General features: G+C 45.5%; 1 protein-coding gene and 1 pseudogene across 2 annotated transcripts in view; both read left to right on the top strand.

The window, feature by feature from the left end:
* Window positions 1-20,677, top strand: part of robo2 (roundabout, axon guidance receptor, homolog 2 (Drosophila)) — a 1,751,833-nt gene that overhangs the window by 622,112 nt on the left and 1,109,044 nt on the right. The window lies entirely within an intron of this gene.
* Window positions 1-20,677, top strand: part of LOC148148487 (uncharacterized) — a 232,082-nt pseudogene that overhangs the window by 202,172 nt on the left and 9,233 nt on the right.

The raw sequence follows: 20,677 nt of genomic DNA, 5'->3' as shown, positions 1-20,677 counted from the left end.
ATATCACACTCCTCAATATTAAGCAAAGCATAATTTATTCAAACACTGTAGTTGAAATACAACAAGAGAAAGAAGAAATTGGAATAACTTAACTCTATTGGAAAGCTAAACAGAATAACAGATTATTTTATTACTAAACTATGACTATTCCAACCTAGTAACATCCCATAAATGTACCCTTGACAAGGACGAATTCAGGGAAGTAGATGATCTCACATGCAATTCTCCAGTCCAGGAGAAGAATCATCAAGAGAAAACTCTGAGACAGAGAGTGACAGGGAGAGATGTACAGCAGCTTTCAAACCCAGCTTCAAGACTCCAGCAACCACTACTGAAAAACTGAAACTAAAAATCCTGGTTCTGTGGAGCTTGATCCCACCCATTCAGGCTGCTTCTATTGTTCCAACTTTAAAAAAAAACCCAGGCCTCACAAGCTGTTTACTTTCATATTGAGCTTTGCACCTCTGCCTTAAAGCTATATGTCTTGGAGCATTGTGGGGCAGATGCTTGTGGAGATAGGGAGAGGCAAAGTCATCAGGAAGCTGGAATCAAGATGAGAACCTTAAACTCGAAGTGTAAACAGATTTGGAGCCGACACCGGTCAGTGAGCATAGAGGCGGTGGATGTAACTAGGAGACAGGAGGGACTGCAAATGCTGGAAATCAGAGTCAATAGATGGGGAGCTGGAAAGGCAATGTTTCAGCCGGAAACTCTTTGTCAGGGGAAGGGGAGTCCTGAGATATATGGAGGGAAAGGGAGTGAGGTTGGGGGAAGGGTAGGTGGGATGGTGATTGATGGAAAAGTGGAGCGGATAGGTGAGGAGGAAGATGGACAGGTTAGGTCAGGTCAGGGAGGTTGGGGGGAAGGGCAGAGGAGGAGGGCTGGACATGGGATAAGGCTGGGGGAGGGGGGACTTTGAAGCTGGCGATGTTGATGTTGAGGCCATCGGGATGTAAGCTGCCCAGGCTAAGTAAGTCTGCGCTCCCTCCTCCTCCCCAGTCCTGATGAAGGGTTTCCGCCCGAAACATTGCCTTTCCAGCTCCGCAGGGAGCAGTGGATATGTCAGGCTTGGTGGCTGGTTAAGGGTTAGAGCTGCTGTTCACGGACAGTCAAAATGAACGTGATTGGGTGCAGAAGTGCACAGCAGGTTGTGAAGGTTATTCACTGAAAGATGGATCTTAAACATCTCACTGAAGATTTAACCAATATGAGTACAACTTTTGCAGAGGCAAGGAGCAACTCAATGGAGTACCATCCAGGATTACATCAAGGGTGGCTTTTCTCCCATTAGGAAATAAATCTCAGAGCCCTCACCCTGCATTGCCCTTTTGCCTGTGATTTGCTCTTCACTGATTTTTTTTTAACACATGAGGACATTAGATTCAGCATCTGTTATAATCCTGCAGCGCGTGATTTCTCTCTGCAATTCCTGACACAAATTAATGTCTTGCAGTTCTTGAATAATGAGAGTGGCAACTTAAATGCATCTTAAAATGTGATGCATCTTCAAATGAAGCAGCCCCTCTCTCTCTCTCTCTCTCTCTGTCTGCAGATATAGTCCATTATAAAGTGTTGGCTGCCAAGGTTAAAAGCTGAGTTTGCTAGATCCAGTTGTGTAAATGCAGCCACTTGAGCTCCCCTCATTTGGAAAGTAACGATGGAATCAGTTTGACAGTCATCCAATTCCACTCGCAACACTATTGATTTAATCTCCTTTGGGGCACACTTCAAATCAGAGAGAATGAGACACTGCCTGCTTAATCCTGCTTCTCCACGGTTACTGTGCTTCTAATAACAAACTGTGTGCTAAAGATTAGGCTTCCCCTCACACAGTGTTACCCAAATATTACATTCCCGGTTTGCCATGCTACTTCCTTATTCATGAAGGCCTGGACTGTGTGTTCAGTTCTCCACTCCAAAGGCAAGTCCCCCATAATCTCTGCTGGGGTAAAGTCAGAAATCGCACAACACCATGGTATAGTCCAACAGGGTTTATTTAAAATCACAAGGTTTCGGGCAGCTGCTCTGAAGTCAGGTTTTACCTGATGAGGCAGCAGTGCTCCGAAAGCTTGTGTTTTTAAGTAAACCTGTTGGACTGCAGTGATTTGTGACTTCTGACATTGTCCACCCCAGTCCAACACTGGCACCCCAGCATCTGCTGGCGTAGTGCTACACCCTCTGAGGTGCTGCCTTTACTCAATCAAGGCTCCTGTGTGCCCGGTCAGATGCGAAAAGAATCCCATGTCTGCTGTTTTGAATGAGAGGTGGTGAGTTCTCTCCACTGTCCTGATGCCAACATTTATCCCCATGTATCAGTTGAAATCGATCGGCATGAAATTGATTTCCATGACAACTCTGGGCGTACAGGTCCAGCGCTGTCTCGCTGCTGCCCCAGATTGTAGGTGAGCTCATAGCGTTGACAGTGTGCCATTTCAATGTTGTGTTGTTGGAGGAAGTCACTAGATTTGGCCAGGAGTGTTACTGCATCCTCACAGAGCGGAGGAGGTGACCTGTTACACAAAGACTCTGAAGGCAGTAGAGGCACTGCTTCTAGGTGTGTTACATGACAGGGAGATAGTGCCGGGATGGCAAACTCTGCTAATACCTGCCTGGAGTTTGCCTCTAGTAGGGTGTTTTAATCAGTGTGACAATACTTACATTGTCTTTGGTAAGATAAGACTTGCAAACCGTGATTTTGAAGAATGCAGAGATGTATGTGACCACTAACTATTAAGACAAGGGTTACATTCTCTGGGCTCATAAGTGTCTAATAAACATTCAGCTATTAATTTAGAATAGAGGAAATTGTTTCCAGGAGAGTATCATGCTTCAAGTGGTTCGGGGATTCATACAGCACAGAAAAGACCCTTCGGCCCATCAAGGCTGCACCGACGTATCTACCACTAAAGGTGTGCGAATCCCAATTTCTTGCACTTGTCCCATCTCCTTGAATATTAGCCATTAATGTGATCTCAGCTAAGATGGACCTTTACACCCTCAGATCATCTACTATGATACCATCATCATATCATGAGCATGTCTCTTAAAGGTATACTGACATACAGACCATGAGGTGGGACGTAATAATGTCCTTTGCCAACAAAGCTGGCTTCCTCCAGGCTCCTTTGGTTGTGATAAGGCAGCCAATGTTCCTGATAGCTCAGTGCTCTCCTACAAAATGCCCAGTCTAGATCCTCATCTCAGTTCAGCAGCAGACCCTGTCTGTCATTTCACCAAGCTGGCCTTTACCACTGCAGCTCATTCAAACCCAGTGAGACACCACTGCTCCAACTCGATCTCAAGCTTTGAGTCATGTACTGTCTCTCTCTCTCTTTCTCTATCTCCCTCTGTCTCTCTCCCTCTGTTGCTCATATACCTTTCGGGGAGACAGGACGCCTTCTTGCGGATCATTTCAGAGAACATCTCTGGGACACCCACACCCGCCAACCCCACTGCCCCGTGGCTGTACACTTCAACTCCCCTTCCCACACCTTCAAGGACATGCAGGTCCTGGGCCTCCTTCACCACCAAACCATTACCACCCGATGCCTGGAGAAAGAACGCCTCATATTCCGCCTTGGAACCCTGCAACCATACAGGATAAATGTGGATTTCAACAGCTTCCTCATTTCCCTTCCCCCCACATTATCCTAGTCCCAAACCTCCAACTTGGCACCACCTGTCCATTACTCCTGTCCATTACTCCCACCTCTGCCTTATCACCTTCTCCCGCACCTTCATCCACCTATCGCTTTCTCAGCCACACTGCACCTTCTGCAGCCAAGAGAAAGGGTCTGGAGAAAGAATTAAGGAGCAGCACAAAAAGAGGCCAAAAAGACAATCTCAGTGAGGTCTGTGAACAGGAACCATCAAACTGCCTGTACAATCCTCCCCTCCAGCTAAAAGCTCATTTCTTTTCCTGTGTGTGCATGTGCATGTATTTGTGTTTGTACATACTGTGTGTGTGAGCGTGTGTGTGAATATGTGTGCACATGCATATATGTGTGTTTGTATACATGTGCGTATATGAGCATGTGTGTGTGAATGTGTGTGCAAAATGTGTGTATATATGTGTATTTGAGCATATGTGTGTGTGTGAGCGTGTGTGTGCATGTGAACGTGTGTGTGCATGTGTGTGTGAGAGAAGGAATGTAGTTTATAACTGGGTTTAAGGTTAAATAGTTAAGGTTTATGTCACTGGTTGATAATGGTTTATCTGTGGCGAAAAATTGTTTATTTGGAATAAGTACTCATTCTTGTTAAGTACAGAAACCTGATGTGTGCTTCCTGTCAACTTGGGCTGAAAGACAGGCAATTTGAGGAATCTTATTTAATTTTAGAAATCTTTAACGCATGAGAAGACCCTGGGAATAGTGGGGCTTGATTTTAGCACTGTCCTCCGTCCTCCAGTGAGGTGAGAAATGAAAGTTCTGTGTTTGTTCAGAATGCATCATTACACTTTTGAAGAGAATGTAAACACAGCAACCAACTTGCTCAGAGCAGGGTCCTGCAGACAGCAGATGAAAGAATAGCCAGTTACCCTAATTTGTAGTGGTACGGTACAGAGCGGTGGAAATGTCTCCCTGTTCTTCTTCAAACAGAGCAAGGGAATCATTACTGTCTGAGCATCTGACACTGGCTACTGCTGAACCCATCCAAACAGCAGCATCTTGAACAAAGCAGCACTCTGTCAGCACCATACTGCCATGGCAACCTTGATCAGACCCTCCAGTAAAGCTGAAATCAACAAGGTGAGAGAGTTCCTAATGAGCCCAACTGAATTTGCAATGTAACCCTTAATTTGAGAAACTTACATAAAGTCACATGTTAATATTGGAGGTGGAAAAGAGCAAGTGAACAGGCGAAGGTCAGATTGATCACAGAAGGAAAAATAAAACTTGAGGGAGATGAAATAAACGAGAAACTTCATTCCGTGGGACTTAGGGCAAGGGACATAAGCTCACATAGAATTTACAACATCAAAACTGGCCATTTGACTCAGGCTGTTGTTTATGTTTCACTCAAACCTCATTCCAACTTTCTTCATCAAATTCTGTCTGTATAACACTCTGCTCCTTTAACCCTCATGTAGATGTGACCTTGTCTGAAGTGCAAGTGTTGGCATCCCTCCCACAGTTCCTCCTCTGGTTGTGAGCTCCACTTGCTCGTCATTCTTGGAGTAAAGAATTTTGAACTCAATCCCCTGTTGAATTTCCTGCTGATTGCCTCTCATTGTTGGTGTCCACAGAAGCTCTCCACAGAAGAGGAAACAAATTCTCGCTGCGAGCAAAACCTTTCATCATTTCAAAGACATCGATTACATCACCCCATAGCTTTTCCTTTACAAGGGAGAACAAACTCAGCCTATCTTTTCAGTTTCTCCGTAAATATAACCCCACGGTTCTGATATGATGTTTGTCAGCCTTCTCAGCAAGCAGTTGTTGTGGTTCTGTTCGCCGAGCTGGAAGTTTTTGTTGCAAACGTTTCATCCCCTGGCTAGGCGACATCATCAGTGCTTGGGAGCCTCCTGCGAAGCCCCTGGACCACAGAACCACAACAACGAGCACCCGAGCTACAAATCTTCGCACAAACTTTGATCAGCAAGCAGTGTCTCTGTCCCCTTTCTATAATATGGTGCTTAGAAGGGCTTGCAGAACTCCAAACCTCAATACATGGTTCATGTAGCTTGTATGATTTTCAATTCTCTCCTTCTGTAAATTAACTCTAACACTGCTATGTTTCTTTATGATGTGGAGGAGCTGGTGTTGGACTGGCATGGGTAAAGTTAAAAATCACACAATGCCAGGTTATGGTCCAACAGGTTTATTTGGAAGCACTAGCTTTTGGAGCATCACGTAGCAACCTGATGAAGGAGCAGCGCTCCGAAAGCTTGTACTTCCAAATAAACCTGATGGACTATAACCTGGTGTCGTGTGATTTTTTTTTTATCTGTGTTTCTTTATGTGATCTTATTAACCTGTAACACTTGGATTCTAGTGATTTATCTTTTTTTTTCTCTCAGGTCCCATTGTTCTTACATCCCAGTTAGGTTCTTATCCTCCAAGTAATACGAGATCTCCCCTAACTTTCTTATCTATATACCTAGCGTTATCTGTGGTGGACATATTTTAACAATGTCTACTTTAGTAATGGCAGCGCAATGAGTCTCAATTTCAACTAGAGAATAAATTCGGAAACACATTTCAAGCAGCAAATATCAAAACTTCTAGAACAAATGGACAGCGATTTCTGTGACACCAGTCTTTATTAAACAGCAAATTGAACCCAAGTGAGCTCGAACTGTGACTGTGAGAGCCACTGGTTCGAATCTGCACCAAATATGTTTCTCTTTCCTTTCCCTCGCAGAGGATTCTGCAGATGGTACACAGTGTGAATGGCAGTAGGCCCCCATCTAGTCACAGGGTGGCAATTCATAGCTAGAGTTCTGAACTGTGACATGATTACAAGGTTTCGCTTTTTCAAGTGTTTATTTGAAGAATTCTACAATATTCTGCACCTGATTACTGGCAGGATAGCTGTGTGGAAATGATACTCACTCATGGACACTGCACGGCCTAAGGAGAGGAGTCCAAACACAATATTGCCCTCACCCCTCCCCCACCCGGCTGAACCAATGAGACCCTGGCCTTGGTTTTGTCCAACCTCACTGATCTTTAGCTGAGGCACCTCACTTCCAGCAGCTGCAGACCTCCTAATCGGCCACTATGAGCAGTGGCGCTATCGAGCCACCTGCCTCCCCTACCGGAAGGCACCTACAGGAGTTGGATTGCTCCCCTTTTAGCTCCCTCTCTAATGCCTTCTTGGGATTAGGACTACTACTCAAGTGGAGGAAATACACCAACATAGACTGGTTGGGCCTGCTGTTGTGTTGCAATCATTGTGGGGGTTGGGAGAGAAAGAACTTGAATGTTTTCTTTTCAGAATCCAAAACTTAAAGAGCTTTGGTTGTCGAATTGCTGTGCCCAGGAATGAAGTGCTTACCATCAGCTAGAAACAATTTATTCCAGGAGCTGATGTATGCAAATTCAGCAGGAGTCCTCCTGTCAAAACCTTCCTGCAGTGTTTCCAAATTACATCAAAGATTCGCAAAGTGTAGGGGCAGGCAGCTGTGCGGGACAACGCTGAGAGATTCTGAGAGATTTTTGACACGTCAAGAACCAGTACACACCAGCTGTTCTCTGCCTGGTGCTCGGCACAGTCTATTAGGTAAAGGAGTAAATCAATATCATTCTGACTAGGAGCAGGAATAGGCCATTCGGGCCCTCTAGCCCTGTTCTGCCATTCAATAGGATCATGGCTGATGTGTCTACCCAAACCACATATGGATATATTTGAGGGTATGAATGCCCACCTAGAACCTGCTGACTTTAGTAAAGATTGTTCCCACAATGATAATGTGCTGGGGGTTGGGGCCTGGATGGTCTGAACAAGGGTGACCGTGAAACCTCTACACCCCAAGGTGAAAGGAGCTCACACCATCACAGAGTGGCCCCAGCAGTGGCGGAACACACAACTGTCCCCTGCTGGGATCTCAAGGAGCCTTCAGAAGGTGATCTCTGCCCCACATTGGACTGTGGATGTCTTGGGATGCTCAGGAATGGGGTTTGGGGCCTTGGAGGTCATTGGAGAAGCGGAGGAAATGGGGGAAGCAACGGCTTTTTATTTTTATTTGCTCTCACGATGAGACTGTTGCTGGCTGGGCCAGCATTTATTGCTCATCCCTAAGTGCCCAGTGGGCAGCTAAGAGTCAATGTGCTGCTGTGGGTCTGGAGTCACATTGCCAGACCAGGTAAGGATGGCAATTTCCTTCCCCAAAGGACATTAGTGAACCAGAAGGGTTTTTCCCCGACAATTGTTTCATTGTCATCATTTGACTCCTAATTCCAGATCCTTTGATTGAATTCAAATTCCACCATTTGCCATGGCAAAATTTGAACTCAGGTCACCAAAGCATTAGCTGAGCTTCTTGGATGCTGCCTGAATTGCTGTGCTCTTCCAGCACCACTGATCCAGAATCTGGTTTCCAGCATCTGCAGTCATTGTTTTTACCTTCTAAATTAGTAGGTCTATTGATAATACTGTTCGGCTATTGCCTCCCTATATGGCTTGGTGATATTATTAATGGACTATTAATATGACCCTGACCCAGACCCAGACTCAGGTAACGTTCTAGAATGGAGAAAGTACCTATCGCTTTCTCCGCTACCCACCCCAACACCTCCCTCCCATTTATCTCTCAGCCCCAGCCCACAAGCCTCATTCCTGAAGAAGGGCTTATGTCCGAAACATCAATTCTCCTGTTCCTTGGATGCTGCCTGACCTGCTGTGCTTTCCCAGCACCACACACTTGACTCTAATGTTCTAGAATCCCAAGTTTGAAAAAGACAGGTCTTTAAAGCTGGCACGAGAAATTCAAAACTCTGATAAAATGTTGTTGGGGATCCAGGAGTTGAGGAAGATAGTGGCAATGTCATTGGATTGATTAGTTCTCTGGGGACACGGGTTCAAATCCCATCATAACAGATGGTAAAATTTGAATTCAAGGACAAAACAAAACTGGAATTAAATCTGACCTCACGGTGACCATGTGATTCCTTTTGATTTTTGTTAAAACTCATCTGGTTTTGGGAAGGAAATCTGCTGCCCTTACCTAGTCTGGCCTACATGTGACTCCAGGCCCACACAGCAACATGGCTGACCCTTAATAGCCCTCTGGGCAATTAATGCTGGCCAAGCCAGTGATGGCCACATCCAGTGAATTAATTTTAAAAAAAGGCTGTAGGGGTGAGGGCATGCTGGGATCCCTTCCCAAACATGGGAGCCCACCCCAACCCCTTGATGCCTTTCCGTCTAGGTTGCAAAAGTAGCAGACTGATCTCCTGAGTTTGATCCACCACACCACCCCCCCTTTATCAACCTGCTGCAGGTACTATTGGGATGAAGGTGGGAACAGGCCGTTAGGTGGGCCTTAGAACATGTGGATCAGGCACCTGCACCTTGCCTGTGCCCTGTAATACAGGACAACACTCTGGGATTGGGTCCTAGGACAGTGGGCCAGCAACCTGTCTTGTATTTTGTTTGATAGTCGGGCACGTTCATGGAATTCCTCCCCTCTCCCATCCCCTCCCCAATATCCCTCTTTGCACCAATTACCTGATGGTCTCTGTGTCAAACGAGCACAGTTTCTTTGGGGTTGAGAATTCCACAAGTTCATTAAAACTCCCCTCACCTCAGTCCTTACCCTGTGTATATGTTCACCAATTGAATAAGTAGCCATGCAAAAACTAACATCAAATGTTCACCAGGCTTCTATAGGGTGGCATGCTGCCTCACAGTGTCAGGAGAAAGTGAGGACTGCAGATGCTGGAGATCAGAGCTGAAAATGTGTTGTTGGAAAAGCGCAGCAGGTCAGGCAGCATCCAAGGAGCAGGAGAATCGACGTTCCTGAAGAAGGGCTTATGCCCGAAACGTCGATTCACAGTGTCAGGAGCCTGGGTTCGATTCTGCCCTCGGGCGACAGTGTGTTTGGAGCTTACACATTCCCCCTGTATCTGCTTCAATCAGCCAGCTAATGGCTTATTATCCTGAGCAGGAATAGGCCATTGCACCTGCCAATTCCAGAGGATAATGGCTGATTAACTCACTAGGCAAAAGTGAGGACTGCGATCAGAGTATAGATTAGAGCAGGAGCAGATTTCTGATGAAAGGCTTTTGCCCAAAATGTCGATTTTCCTGCTCCTCAGATGCTGCCTGAACTGCTGTGCTTTTTCAGCACCACTCTATTCTAGAGCTCTATTCTAGACGCTGATTAGCTCACGTCATCTCTCCCAAACCTACATACAGGTGAATTTGAGGATGCAAGGTGCTCAGGGGAAGTAATGCTGTGAGAGATTGATTATTGCCTGAAAGAACAATGGAGACAGATTCAATAGAAACAGTCAAACGTGAGTGGGCTGTATTTTTGCAATGGGAAGCAAAATGGCAAGGGTATGTGGGCAGTGCTGCATGGGTGGGGGGCATGGGGGGGTGGCAGTGAGAATGGTTACATAACTCTTTGTAAGAATCAGTATAGGCACGATGGGCCAAATGGCCTCCTCTGGCATTTGCTCCTATTTCCTTTGTGTCTGATCCCCGCCACAATCCATGATTTCATGCAGAGTGTGTATCTGTATTCATACATATTTCATCTGCTTATTTTCAGGGTGAGCAAAATTATTGGCCGGTGGGCTCAAAATTTGCCAGAATCGGGCTGGCGTTGAAGTAAAATATAACCGTCTTAAGGTCTGCATTGATGCTCAGAAAGAAAGAGACAGCAAGCAGAGCTTGCAGACTGCTTAAACGCACCTAATTTGCTTTAGCCACAGTTTATGAATTAATTTCTTGCAACATCACAATGTGCTGTAAGTGTGAGATGCTCGATAACAGAAGGTTAATACTTCCTGAAGTGACACGCTGGGGTTTGTTCTCAGAATAATGAACACACGATGTGCAGTTATTGTTGTGTTTAGCCCACAGGGGCCTATTTTAACATGGAAGGGAAAGATAAGCAGTAAACAGGACTGAGCATGTTAAATTCTCAGTAAATGAACTTATTATACAAGGGAAAACGACACTTTCTCTGTCTTACAGCCTGGTACCAAACTGCTACATCTCGTTTGGGGGAGTCTGCACAAGTGATGGCCTAGGCTGCAGCAAAAAGCAAAAAGACTGTTCTCTCAAGGTGTCCAAGCATAGGTTCACAGGTTCTCCCGGGAACTTGGTCGCAATCCCAGGAGGAAGGTACAAATACTTTGAGATTGGCCACAAAGTCTCCATGGGGAGAATAGACACATCTAATGGGATGGTCTAGGCAACTCACCTCCCAACCCCTCCCACCTCAACTCCCACTTCCCCTATGCCTGCACTACACCCACCCCCTCATGATCCACCTCCCGCCTGGCCTCCAGCAACTCCTCTCTCAGAAGAGGCCACACATGGTTGAGACTGTCCAGTTGGCTGGTGAGACATGATCAGCTCCATAGGATTTGTGCCAAGGTCATGCCACTCTAGTGTTACTGTCTGCTCAAGCTCGATTGATATCTACCCAGGCTAATGCCACACTCACTCCTCACACCTTCAATAAACACCACCCAATGGTACAGTGTTGGCTGAGGGATAAATATTAACCAGGGCACAGCAAGAAGACCCCTGCTCTTCTTTGAACAGCAGCATGGGGGAGGCAATGGCTATCGCTACACTGTTACCTAGAGACCCTGGTAGTGTCCTGGGGACCTGAGTTCAAATCCTGCCATGGCAGATGATGGAATTTGAACTCAATAAAAGTCTGTAATTAAAAGTCCCATGAAACCATTACCAATTGTCAAGAAAAACCCACTTGGTTCACTAATATCCTTAAAGGAAGGAAACTGCCATCCTTACCTGGTCTGGACTATATGTGACTCCAGACCCACAGCAATGTAGTTGACTCTTAACTGTCTTCTGGGCAATTAGGGATGGGCATAAAATGCTGGTGATGCTCTCATCCTGTGAATGAATAATAAAAAGAAACAGGGGCTCGTTCCAACCTCCTGAGGGGGCAGGTATTTTCGATTCCTGATCCAATAGGCGATAGCTGGATGGGATTATAAACTCAAATCTCTGGAATGGGACACGAACCCACAACCATCTAATTCAACAATGAAAGAGTTGCTTTACCATGTCACAGCTGACACGGCCCCATTAAATTCTTTCGTGTCCTATTTACTCAAAGAGACCCACAAGCATTGGGAAATGCGAACTTCCTTGGGATGTATACCCAAACTGTGTCAAATCTGTAGACCCTTAATCCAGGGCAGCTCTGGTATCGCCAATAGTGGTTTCAATTTCCCTGAGCTCGGCAAAGGGCAGTGGGGGGTTTTCCATTCCTGATCTCTCTGCAGGCTCTGACTGGAAGATGAGACATGGTAGCTGGAAAGCCAGAAGAGCACTGTCTGCTCCTGAGCCTGAGACTCACTTCCTGCAGGGAGAAAGTGAGGACTGCAGATGCTGGAGATCAGAGTCTAAAGGTGTGGTGCTGGAAAAGTACAGCCGGTCAGGCAGCATCCAAGGAGCAGAGAGTCAACGTTTCAAGCATAAGCTCTTCATCAGGAATGTGATGAAGATGTTGTGCTCGAAGCATTGACTCTCCTGCTCCTCGGATGCTGCCTGACCGGCTGTACTTTTCCAGCGCCACACTTTTAGACTCACTCTCTGTTGTCACACAAGAAGAATTATGAGCAGAAGTTGTCTGATGAGGCCTTGTGAGACTCTGCTCCAGAGTAAGGAAGAGGAGTGAGGGGGAAAGGGGGAGAGTGTGGAGGTCAGGGGGAGTAAATAGGGAAACATTCCTCTGAAGAAGAGTCACCCAACCCAAATCAGTAAAGCTACTTTTCTCTCGCCGCAGACACTGCCAGACCTATCAAGTTTCTCCAGCAATTTCTGGTTTCATTGAAGAAAAGTCCTTCTGCTTGAGGCTTCTGGCTGAACCCTGACCCACAGCAACACAACCACCTTAGGATGAAGAGGCAGGTCCTGAATCCACCACAGCTGGTATTGGGGCATAGCACCCTGTGATGTTGGCACCCATCAGATCCACACCAGCCATTCAGCCCCACCCTGCTTCCCAAGCATTCTGAGTTACTATGGCAACAGATCCCACTGGCATGTACATTGTAATCTGGAGCTGTGAATAGTGATGGGTGTGGTTCCAATACACACAGTTGATCACGACTCTCTCTCACTCTCACCACCTCCCTTTGCCCATTCTGGGAGATGATACGTAACCCTTTTAGACACTGTACGAGTACATCGTTATTGGTGTTCACATCCTGGAGTGGGACTTGAACCCGGGGCTTCGTGCTCAGAGACAGAGACCTTACCTCTTGCAGCATAAGACCTTGAGTGAGAAGGAACTGGAGCTAAATAAAGATAAATAAAAGCCCAGAGAGGAATTCCCTCTAATAAAGAAGACATTAATGAATAATTATGGGTTGACTCCAATGCTGACAGGATAAAAAAAAAAGATCATTAACATTTCATTATTAAACATCTTCTGATCTTTAATTAAAGGAATGAGTTAATCTTTTCCACTATTTACACAACGGCTGAGCCAATGACCTTATGGATGCACAGCAGCTGTGCAGAATGACAGCTGAACGATAATATTGAAGTTAATCTTGACCCTCGCAAATTCCAATGAACAACAGACCCTGATTCGAACTGAGATTCAGGAGAGGACTCCACTCTCACGCACACACACTCACAAAGAGGATGGGTTCAGATTAAACTCATGCTCCTTACACCCTCAGTTCCAAAGAGTGGGAATATTCTGGAGAGGAAAGTTCAGCATCCACCAAGATGGAGAGAGAATAAGAAGACAGATTGTAAGGCTGCAGTGTAGCTGATTTGTAAATGGATTTTATTTTGCTTCCTTCTGCTTTTTGGAATGTGTGTTCATGGAGCTGATGCGTGGAGTTCATGCAAATTGCTTGCAAGAAACCCTGACATCCTGTCCAAAATAACCTGAGTGGATCCCAGAGGGAATGTTCCTAAATTAGGAGCAAACGCTGAGCTGAATTCGCAAAAATGTGATTTCTATTGGTCTTGGAAGAGAAAGGGGAGGCTGTGCTCACAGAGCATGGCTGCTCCTTGCAGTGTTTAAAGTTCTTCAGCTCAAAGGAAGGCACCAGATTCTGATGAAGAGTCACCGGACTCGAAACGTTAACTCTGCTTTCTCTCCATGGCTGCTGCCTGACCTGCTGAGTTTCTCCAGCACTTTCAGGTTTTGTTTCAGCCGGCAAGAAGGTTTGTATTGGGTCAGGGTCACCACAGGGAAACAGTAGAGAACAGCTTTGGTGTATTTAAGGGGAAGTGATGTCATTGAGGGAGAGTGGAATGGAAGGAAGTGCTGGTGCATCTTGTGACGACTCAGGAGGTTGGTGATTCTTTGGAATTCTCTAATCTTGGAATGGCAGAATTGGATTGATGGATTGAATGGCTTCTTTCAGCTCCTGTACGACATGCAGTGGTTCAAGGAGACAGCTCACCACCAGCTTCTCAGGGGGATCTAGGAATGGACAATAAATGCTGGCCCAGTCAACGATGCCACATCCCTGAATGATTTTTTTTTTTTTAAATGTCACTCAGTGTCCACTGGATTCAAAAGGGAGATTTCATCTTTACTCTCTTTGCGATTATGTGCTTTTCCACACTCTAATTTTCTCTTGTACAGTACTACACACAGTCATTGTTCGTGCTTTCGCCTCAGGATTGAATTTGTTTAAATGGGAGATTAAGGGCTCACTCATGGAATCCTTGAATTGTAGAATGGTCCCAAGGAGAAGGAGGCCATTTATCTCCATGATGTCCCTCTGAAAGAGCAATTTCCCCCCCAGTGTCATTCCTGTGCCTTTTCTCAGTAACTGTGCGCGTCTCCTTTTTGATTTGTCTTGGAATGTGTCAAGTAGACCCCATCTCCGTCAAGCTTCCAGGCAATGCCCTCTGGATTCTAAACACATGCTGCATGAAATTATTTTCCTCGTATGGCAGATGGAGTTCAATTTTGGATGTAGGTTTGCTCGCTGAGCTGAAAGGTTCTTTTCCTGAAATTTCGTTACTCTACTAGGTAACATCCTCAGTGGGCCTCACGTGAAGCACTGCTGAAAATTCCTGCTTTCTATTTATATGTTTGGGTTTCTTTGGGTTGGTGATGCCATTTGACCCAAAAAGACATGACCCTCTCTCACTAATATCCTCACATATGGATGAGGAAGGGCACCACTTCGACTGGGACAACACAGCTATCCCAGGACATGCCAAACAGAGACATGCACGAGAATTCCTAGAAGCATGGCATTCCAACCGGAACTCTATCAACAAAAACATTGAGTTAGACCCCACCTACCACCCCGTGAGAGAAGGAACAGGAAGTGACTTCACCACAGGAAATAACATCATCACAGGAAATAACATCACCAACACAAAGAAACCCAAACATATAAATAGAAAGCAGGAATTTTCAGCATTGCTTCGCCTGAGGCCCACTGAAGATGTTACCTAGTAAGGTAACGAAACGTCTGGAAATGAACCTTGCAGCTCAGCTCAAAACCTCAACCTGGGCTACAAATCTTCTCAAAACTCGCTAGGAGTTTAATTTAAATAAATGTGAAGAAAGGCAAATCAGAGCAGGATTTATATCGAGGCGACACGGTGGCACAGTGGTTAGCACTGCTGCCTCACAGCGCCAGAGACCCGGGTTCAATTCCCACCTCAAGCAACTATCTGTGTGGAGTTTGCACATTCTCCCCGTGTCTGCGTGGGTTTCCTCCGGGTACTCCGGTTTCCTCCCACAGTCCAAAAAATTTGCAGGTTAGGTGAATTGGCCATGCTAAATTTCCCGTAGTGTTAGGTAAAAGGGTAAATGTAGAGGAATGGGTCTGGGTGGGTTGCTCATTGGAGGGTCGGTGTGGACTTGTTGTGTCGAAGGGCCTGTTTCCACACTGTAGGGAATCTAATCTAATCTTATACACTTAATGGTAAGGTCCTGGGGAGTGTTGCTGAACAAAGAAACCTTGGAGTGCAGGTTCATCGCTCCTTGAAAGTGGAGTCACAGGTAGATAGGCTAGTGAAGAAGGCGTTTGGTATACTTTCCTTTATTGGTCAGAGTATTGAGTACAGGAGTTGGGAGGTCATGTTGCAGCTGTTTAGGACATTGGTTGGACCACTTTTGGAATGCTGCGTGCAATTCTGATCTCCTTGCTTTAGGAAGGACGTTGTGAAACTTGAAAGGGTTCAGGAAAGATTACAAGGATGTTGCCAGGGTTGAAGGATTTGAGCTATAGGGAGAGGCTGAATAGCTGGGGCTGTTTTCCCTGGAGCATCAGAGGCTGAGGGGTGACCCTATAGAGGTTTATAAAATCATGAGAGGCATAGATAGGATAAATAGATAAGGTGTTTTCATGGGGGTGGGTGAGTCTAGAACTAGAGGTTTAAGGTGAGAGGGGAAAAATTTAAAAGTACTTAAGGCGTAACGTGTTCACACAGAAGATGGTGCGTGTCTGGAATGAGTTGCCAGAGGAAGTGGTGGGGGCTGGTACAATTACAACATTTAGAAGGCATCTGGATGGGTATATGTTTAGGAAGGATTTAGAGGGATATGGACCAAGTGCTGGCAAATGGGACTAGATTAGTTTAGGATATCTGGCCAGCATGGATGAGTTGGTCCTAAGGGTCTGTTTCCATGCTGAACATCTCGATGACTCTGTGTCACCATAGCTTCTTTTGCCAGTTACCAGAAATCTCTGCCACCTCTTCATTATTAATTCCTCAAGCTTCAAGCCATGACTGGGTGCGATTGAGGACAGGAACATTTTTGCCATTCCCAATTTCCTCCGTCCTACCAGGAGCCTTAAGCTCTGGGACTCTCTTTGTGAATCCTTGGACACTGTCTGTCTATCGCTCACCTTTTAAAAAGTTTTTAATTGTTACCTTTACATTGCCTTAGCTGGGTGGATGTTGAAGATTGTGAACGATTCTATGAAGCGCTTTGGGGATTTTTTGCCATTACAGATGCTAAATAAATGCAAGTCCTTATTGTTGTGGTGCCTCATCGTAGAAGACACTGGATTTGGCCTGTGGGGTTTCCAGGTTGTTATTAGAGGAAAGCCCATGTGGCAGAGGGACAGTTCGGTCCTTTTGAAACTGCAAGAGATGTCTTAGACCTTTCAGAGGCTAAAACCATTTCAGAACAGGATTCAAAGGGAGCACTTTGCAGAGTCTGTGTTGTTGTTCACTGAGCATTTGAAAAGGAGGAAATCAACTTCAGCTGAATTTTCAAAATCTTTAACCACGTTTGGATACAGATGTCATCTGAATCCTGTCTGGTTCAAATTAATTTCTCAACCTTGTTTCTATAAAAGCCGGGTGCATCGAAGGGTCAGAAGAAGTCTTGATGAGCTAGTTTTACTGGGAAGCACAGCTGAATGTATCCCACCACAAACAGTGTGCATGTCCCCTGCTGGGTGTCAATGAGAGGAAGCCACTGCCTGCTGTTCACGGGCCCTCTCCTTACTGTATCATGGGCAGGGCAAGAATTGTGATCCTTCAGCCAAACCCAGCTCTTTTCCCACCCCATTTTCCGAGCCTGGGTTATGGAATGTGGGCATCTCTGAGTGGGCCGGCATTTATTGCCCATCCCTAATTACCCAGAGGGCATTTATGAGTCAACCACGTTGCTGTGGGTCTGGAGTCACATATAGGACTCCAGGTAAGGATGGCAGTTTCTTTCCCTAAAGGACATTATGAACCAGGTGGGTTTTCTTCCAACAGTTGACAATGGAGTCGTAGCATTATTAGATAATTAATTTCAGATTTGTTAATTGAATTCAAATTGCACCATCTGATGTAGCAGGATTTGAACCCAGGTACCCAGAACATTACCTGGGTCTCTGGATTAACAGTCCGATGATAGTATCATGAGGCCATCACTCCCCCTGCCACTGCGTTTCCACACAAACTGTACACAGGCTGCCTCTGGAGGCTCAAAAGTTGATAGATAAAATTTACTGAGGTGTTAGGATCAATGTTTTGCATCATTGTGGTCTTTACAATGCAAAACTGGGCCATTCAGCCCAACTATTCCATGCCAGCGTTCCAACTTCATATGAGCGTCCTCCCAATCTATGAGCATATCCTCCAGTTCCTTATTGGCTCCTGTTTATCTATGTTGCTGGTAAACACATCATTTGCTTTAACTAATTTTTTTTGGTTTCAAAAATATACTTTATTCATAAAATATTTTGATGATCTGTACAATTGGTGGTGCCATACATACGTATATATTCCATTTCTTTACATACAGAGATTGGAATTAATCATTCATATATACAGGTCTGTATGTTTACTCTCCATATATTTAGCTGAGGCTTCAACAGAGCCCACTTACAGCGTGGACCCCCTGTTCTTCTTAGGCAGGCAGACGTTACACGGTGGTCTTTCCCCACCGCGCCTTGGCGGCAGCTGCCCCAAGCTTCAGCACGTCCCTCAACACATAGTCCTCGCTTTAACTAATCCCCACGACGGAAGCAACTATATGGAATTCCTCTGTCTGCCTTTTTCAATTTATGGATAGCTATCTTATGGATAGTTCTGAACTCATCTGTAAGTTTGTATATCCTTTCTGCGGCCACCCTGTTGAACACTTTCATATTCTTAAAGACAGTCTTAGTTGACACTAATCTGATACGAAGTAAGGAGAGATTGTCTTATGAGGAAAGGTTGAGGAGATTGGAATTTAGAGGAATCAGAGGTGGTTTTATTGAAACGTACGAGATTCTTTGGGAGATTTGACAGAGTAGATGCAGAATAGTTATTTCCCCTTGTGGAAGAGTAGAAGACCAGAGGGTATAATCTCAGAATAAGCGGTTGCATGTTTAAACTAGAGATGAGAAGGAATGTTTTTCCCTCTGAGGGTAGTCAACTTGTGAAATTCTTTATCACAGAGGGCTATCAAAACTAGGGTATCAAGTGTAATAAAGGCTGAGATAGACAGATTTTTCAACTAGGGTTCTGGGGAAAAGCAGGAATGTGGCGTTGAGGATTATCAGATCAGAATGGACGACATCCACTCCTGTGTCTTCTGTCTTATGGAGCTGGCTGTCCCAATTTTGCACTATTCCCCCAGACGTCAGGGAGAGGACATTGCAAGGTCCACAGGGCTGAGTTTGCCATTGTCGTTTCCAGTGCCTTGTGCATGTGTGATTGTCAATCCAGTTCCCTTCCTTTCTTGAGAGTCCAATACAATTGAGTGGCTCATGAGGACATTTCAGAGGGCAGTTAAGAGTCAACCACACTGCCACAGTAATGTTTCCACTGCAGGAATGCTTGATAAAGGTGTCTTATTGCACTGGAATTGTGTTTGCTTGTTTGCCTAATGTGCAGATTCTATTTCAGACGATATCTGCTAAATGTTTCTGATCTATAAAGAAACAAGGTGGAAAAAGGAAATGATTTTCTTTTAAGAGAGAGAACAGCTGATTTTAGAACCAGAGAAAGAGGCCATTCAGCCCATCATGGTGTCAGCAATCCAGTTATTCCATTCTCCTGACCTCATAACCCTCGCAAGTATCCAAACCCCTCTAGAAAGTTATAATTAAATCTGTTTCCACTGCCCATTCAGACAGTGCATTCAAGATTGCTAAACTCACTGAACAACAAAAAAAAACTCCTCATATCCCTCTGATTCTTTGGCCAATTATTTTAAGTCTATGTTTGCTAATTTACCTATCCCTCTATTTCCAGTAGCAATTTCTCTGTACAAACAAGATCAAAATCCTTCAGGACGTTGAGACCTCTGTTAAATCTCTCCTTAGCCTTTTCTGTGTACCCCGAAATCTCTCTGTACCTCCTTTAAAGTCCTTTAATGTTTTCTCTTTCAGTAAAGTTGGCTCTCCTTATTTATTCTTTGAAAATAATTCACTTTGCATCACTTCTGCTGTACCTCTGTCCATTCTAACAGTGTGTTGATGCTCCCCTGACATCCCCCCGTTTACTACTGTCCCGTGGAGTACTCTGTGGTGCAGTCCTTTATCAAGCCAGCAGAGGGTAGACGGAGACAAAGCTTGGGGTTGTATGAAGAGAGGTGAGGGGAGGAGAGACAGACTCGAGCTGATCTTTCTCTGAAGTATGCAGCCAGCTGTGCGTCCTGTGGGACAGAATGCTCATCGGCCTTGCCTCACCAGTGCACTTCACCTCACTTCCACAGCAACACTGCCCTTATCATCAACTGCACCAGACAGTGACTGATGGAAAGGAGCTGTTCATCTCTCAAGTCAAGGCTTCTCGGCTGTGAGGATGTCAAGGTATTGGCACATCCCAGTCACTGACACTCCATCACAGATGAGAAGGAGCTGTTCAGATGAGACACCACATTGTTTTGTTTTAATTAGCACGGCAGCTTCGATCTCCACATGGCATCTGCCAGTTGTTCCGTCCATATCCCTTCGACTTGATTCCAATAACCAAGCTTCCCTTCCCATCCCTTGTCACACCTCCTGCTCCAGCCAACTCGTCACCTCAAAGACCCTGAAGTTCAACAGTTTGTTCGAATGATTTGTAGAGTAAAGCATTATGGGTATCTGGATAAGAAGCAGGACATTTCAAACACTCCCAGGACAGCGACAACATGGGGTTAGATGCAGAGTAAAGCTCCCTCTGCACTGCCCCCCTCCCCCCAAATACTTCTAACGCAGGGACAGCACAGGGTTAAATACTGAGCCAATCTCTCTGTACATTATCCCCATGAAACACTCACAGGACAGATACAACACGGGGTGAGATACAGAGTAAAGCTCCTTCTGCACTGTCCCCCATCAAACACTCCCAGGACAGGGACAGCACAGGATTAAATACGGAGACAATTTCTCTGTACATTATCCCCATGGCACACTCGCAGGTCAGGTACAGCTTGGGATGAGATACAGAATAAAGCTGTCTCTACTCTGACCACGTCAAACACCCCCAGGACAGGGACAGCACAGGGTTAGATGCAGAGTAAAGCTCCCTCTACACTGTCCCCATCAAACACTCCCTGGCGCGGTGGCTCAGTGGTTAGCACTGCTGCCTTACAGTACCAGGAGCCTGG

This window comes from Chiloscyllium plagiosum, unplaced genomic scaffold, assembly GCF_037043375.1.
Source record: "Chiloscyllium plagiosum isolate Xiang-an unplaced genomic scaffold, Cpla_swu_hap1 HiC_scaffold_12, whole genome shotgun sequence".
NCBI lineage: Eukaryota > Metazoa > Chordata > Chondrichthyes > Orectolobiformes > Hemiscylliidae > Chiloscyllium > Chiloscyllium plagiosum.
This window is presented reverse-complemented; position numbering and strand designations above follow the sequence as displayed.